Source organism: Hippocampus guttulatus, chromosome 4 (genome assembly GCF_054856545.1).
Source record: "Hippocampus guttulatus isolate MCC_2025c chromosome 4, RoL_Hgut_1.0, whole genome shotgun sequence".
NCBI classification, from domain to species: Eukaryota; Metazoa; Chordata; class Actinopteri; order Syngnathiformes; family Syngnathidae; genus Hippocampus; species Hippocampus guttulatus.
In genome coordinates, this window is record NC_141264.1 from 1,995,056 (window position 1) to 1,999,988 (window position 4,933).

Sequence of the window (4,933 nt, forward strand, 5' to 3'; positions counted from 1 at the left end):
TTGTTCAAGACCCTCACTGTTTGCTTGAAACTGGTTGAACTGTATGCCGTGTCTTGCCAAGCCAGCTTCGAGATTTTCTTGGCTGTAAGGGTCATCTCCAAAGACATTGTTGAGGGCTGTTGTTTCCTGCTCACTGTTGGCTAACATGCCCTCCATCCAAATTTGTGTTGGAGTGCGGTTGTTTGCTGTTCTCATTCTGTGGTTGTTCCAACCACATTTGAATAAGCACAGTCGTTTTTCAATTTCTGGCTTGTATACAATCTGTAGTGCCATTTTGTGAATGATATCTTCAGGGTTCAGTATTTGTTCATCTTCAAACGAATAGAACAGCGTGTAAAAGTAGTGCACAACCTGATGAAAAACATCTCTCCAAAGGCGTTCGATACGTTGATTGTGCACAGACTGGCCTGTAATGTGCCTTGCGTGCTCTTGCCCCTGCAGTAGGTTCATTAAAAGAGCAACCAGAGTGTTTTCACCACCATGGTCGGATCTTACTCTGGAGGGTAACCCATACAGGCAGGTGGCTTGGACAAAATATTTCAACACTGTCAAAGCTGTGTTGTCTGTGCTGCAGTTGAGGTACGTTATTAGCCTGGAATTACCATCAATGCCAGCATGTGTCACAAACCCCCACCTGTAAAACAAACATAAAAAGAATAATGGATTAAATACAAGAAAACAATCAAGTTTCATATCTTGTTTGAAATATCATCTCGGTAGAGATGATATTGCCGTGCACTTAAGACTACATGGAGGCAATTTGGAGTTTGTGTAACTTGGATATACAAATGATAAAATTCAATTCAATCTGTGCTGTCCATACAATATGGCTTTCTAATGCTCCCACGAGTACAAATATAAGATGATCCCTTATTACCGAATGAGACGCATATGCCCATCTATGTGCCATAAACTATTGGGAAATGGCACATAGTATGTTCTTCTAGCCACAGTCTGGCTCCATCTCTGAGCTGCAGCAGCTGGGTCAATACGGTTGAGGATTTCTCGAACTCTTTTTCTTTGTACTACAATACCATCAGCACGCAGGTATGCCCTCATCATCTGCAACAGGTTCATAAAACAACACAATAAAGAAAGTACACTTTCACACTGAATATAATGATATATACATGAAGGGACAAGAGTATGTAGCAGAACACTTACTTCCGAGCCTGATCTGGGAAATTGGCTGTGCAATCTTCTGACATGCTCCTCCAGGTCAACATCATGAATGGGAGTAAATCTATTTCTGGCTGAAATCTGAAAAGACTTCATTTTTTTATGCAGGTATGAAGAGGAACAACCCAACATCCCCGCGATGGCTCTCACTGTAAAGCCCTGAGTGAGGAGCAGTTCAATTTGATCCCTTGTAATGTCAAGTGCTGGTCTCCCTCGTCTACCTAAAGTATGGAAATAAAAGGATTAAGGAATTCAAGCAAATGAATCACTACGTGTTTTTATATACTGTATACAGTACAGGCATATAGACACAGATGTACATAAAAGTATATGCAGCTTCAAAACCACGAGCAGCTATTTTCTCTAACCATTTTACTCAAGAAAAAAATAATTCAAAATTATAATTGAATAACTAAAAGATCACTAGTTATTGCTTAAAAGTGTATAGCCATCGTGTTACTTAATAGTCTACTGATCTGCAGGAAAACTACTGGTATAAAATGACGTTTGACAGGGTGATAGAAGGTAAGTCACAGCAGGTCGTCAGTAAAACCCGTGTGTAGTTCGAAGAAAAATACATACAAAAAATCAATGACAAAAAATCGTAGCCATTTTACCTGTGTGCAAACGATGTGCCACATGGGAACAAACACGTCCACCATTAGGAGCGGGTCCCGCAATGATGACAGATCGGAGATCTGTTAGACTTTGAATCAAATTTTGAATAGTATCAGCGCTAAACTGGTCACTAACTCTTCTTAAATTAGCAATTGAAATGTTTATCGCGCGTGCTTCACTTTCACCGGCAGACCCTTGACGACAGGCACTCTCTATTGCCCTGCACCTTCGCCGAATACGTCTCAGGACGCTGTCCGCCATGGTTGTTCTAAAAAACTAAGTGGACACAGAATTTCCTAAATCATGAGCCCTGACTGGTGGGATGATACTATTTTGAAACGGACAGCCAATAGGATACCGTTACATGTTTTCGTAATCATCCTTATTTGCATGTAATGCAAGTACAGTGTAATGTCACTAGCACTACAAGTGGGCACATTTATGGCCTTACATGTTCACTAGTAAGCGTCAAAATGATCTTACTAGTGAACTAGTGGGCGTTTTGTGGCTTACATGTTCACTAGTAAGCGTCAAAATGATCTTACTAGTGAACTAGTGGGCACATTTATGGCCTTACATGTTCACTAGTAAGCGTCAAAATGATCTTACTAGTGAACTAGTGGGCACATTTATGGCCTTACATGTTCACTCGTAAGCGTCAAAATGATCTTACTAGTGAACTAGTGGGCGTTTTGTGGCTTACATGTCAACTAGTAAGCCTCAAAATGATCTTACTAGTGAACTAGTGGGCGTTTTGGGGCTTACATGTCAACTAGTAAGCCTCAAAATGATCTTACTAGTGGGCGTTTTGGGGCATACATGTCAACTAGTAAGCTTCAAAATGATCTTACTAGTGAACTAGTGGGCGTTTCGTGGCTTACATGTTCACTAGTAAGCGTCAAAATGATCTTACTAGTGAACTAGTGGGCACATTTATGGCCTTACATGTTCACTAGTAAGCGTCAAAATGATCTTACTAGTGAACTAGTGGGCACATTTATGGCCTTACATGTTCACTAGTAAGCGTCAAAATGATCTTACTAGTGAACTAGTGGGCAATATGGAATAAATATGCAAGCCCTTTGAGTATTTATTCATCCGTGATTGTATTGTAGACCAATGAGAGCACGTCCGACAGACACGTGGACTTCGGGCAGCCAATCATGATGCATTTCGAGCCAAGCCCCAATGAAAACGGAGGAGAAAACTTTCAGACGGACTGAAAGCTTTTCGGGTAAATATTACTCTTGTTGTTACACAAAATGTTGTTTTACGATTATTTTAGGCGGTAAAGTTATGGTGTAAATGTCAAATATGTGGTCAATTTATCAAGATGAAGCCTGCTTAAAAATTTGCTCCAACGATTTCGGAGATGTGTCTGACTTGACAGCAATGGTGGCAGTTCAACGCTGACAGTCGCAGTCGGGTGCAGATTTATTTCGGCAGGACTTTCTAAAATCTGCCGTTTGCTCTGACAATTCTCTGTCTGACAGTCACATTTTGCCTTATTACTCACAAGCTAATTGACATTTAAAAAAGAGTTAAAGTTAATGTTTGGAACATGATTTTGCTCTTACTGTTTGCTGCCTTAGTTCGTTTGAATTATTCGCTGCCTGCATTACATGAAGTACATTTTTTAATATTCACAAGACTGTAACTGTGCATTATAAATAATGTAACATTTGCACTATGTTTTACTGGATCTACAACTAAACTAAACTAGGTCCTCGTTTCTGGGAGAGTCCACAGCACCTCCTGCATCACAACCATTCTGCCGGCACACCTTCAGCAGCACGATGTTTCTAACGGGAGCTGGAGGGTGATCAGCTTCATTGAAGAACAGGAGGAGGAGAGGCACAACGTTTGTCATCTGTGATATGTTTTTAGACTTTTCTCCTCATTAAAAAAAACTGTGTATGTTTTGTTAATTTCTTGATATAGTTCTTGTATTTAAATATTTTAACAATCAAATATTTTTCAACTGTGTTTTGGATATGAATTGTATGAAATAAATCAGTGAAGCCCCAATCAAATTCTACTCCATCTAATCTGCTCGACCACACTGCTGTCAAAATGCTGTAAATAATGCCTTCATTCATGATTGTAGAAACCCCAGAACGGTAAACATGTGATTATTTTATTTTAAAATATAAGAAGCCTATGTTTTTCAATTGTGCTCATTTTCGTTGTATTGCACGACAAATATAATAGATGAGCCGGTTTGGGGACATCATCAACCAAGCTGCTGCTCCAATTGCAATGCGATATATTGTCCTGCTCTCCTAAATTCGCATCTACACCACAAATTATAGCATCCTAACTGATTTAGCAACAACTGAAAATTCACATCATTATTTAGGGAGAATATGTTGCAGAACTGTTGCATAATATAGTGCCGTATTAATTTTATTTAGTATAGCATACATATATAAAAGTGGAAAGATATTGTAGAGCTGTACCATTATTCTTTATCTCTGTGTACATAATAAATAAACATCACCTACAGATACATTGACTGGTAAAAATTGCTTGATTCCTTCTGTATACTGCAGATATTACGCAAATGGCGGTAAATAATTGTGAAAGCTCAGAATCAGGTTTTAAAGGGTTAATTTTTTGCTGGGTGGTGCTCGTATTATGGAGCCAATAGGAGGTGTTCACTTCTGGCACTGTCCTGCCTCCTGATTAGCATTTAGCGTAACTAGTGTGACCAGTGAGCCATCAGTGTTTCACATGTTGTACAAGTGAACATTTTGCCATCACTAGTTAACTAGTTAAATCAAACGACCATTTAACTAGTTGACTAGTGAGTAGGGTGACATCCACTAGTTCCACTAGTGCGACATTTTGACTTCACTAGTCGAACTAGTGAAGTCAAAATGTCGCACTAGTGGAACTAGTGGATATTTGGGGCATCACTGGTGAGCAAGTAACATTTTTGGACTCACTAGTTGGATATCAAGGCTTTAACGGTCTTAAACTAGTGCACTATCAATGTTTTATCCTCCACTAGTTAACTAGTGGATATTTCAGCTCCCACTAGTTAACTAGTGCAGGAAATCATAGGCCACTAGTTAACATGTTAGAACAATCCACGTTTCACTAGTTAACATGTTAACACTTTTTAAACCTTACT

At 39.3% G+C, this 4,933-nt stretch overlaps 2 long non-coding RNA genes across 2 annotated transcripts; one reads left to right on the forward strand and one right to left on the reverse strand.

The window, feature by feature from the left end:
* Nucleotides 1-825: 825 nt before the first annotated feature.
* Nucleotides 826-2,051, reverse strand: LOC147205583 (uncharacterized). The gene is made up of 3 exons (XR_015100758.1): nt 1,797-2,051; nt 1,165-1,400; nt 826-1,062 (listed from the first exon to the last, which is right to left on the reverse strand). It is a non-coding gene; the product is annotated as an uncharacterized LOC147205583 (long non-coding RNA).
* Nucleotides 2,052-2,975: 924 nt separating this feature from the next.
* Nucleotides 2,976-3,968, forward strand: LOC147205584 (uncharacterized). The gene is made up of 2 exons (XR_015100708.1): nt 2,976-3,031; nt 3,521-3,968. It is a non-coding gene; the product is annotated as an uncharacterized LOC147205584 (long non-coding RNA).
* The last annotated feature ends 965 nt before the right edge of the window (nt 3,969-4,933 follow it).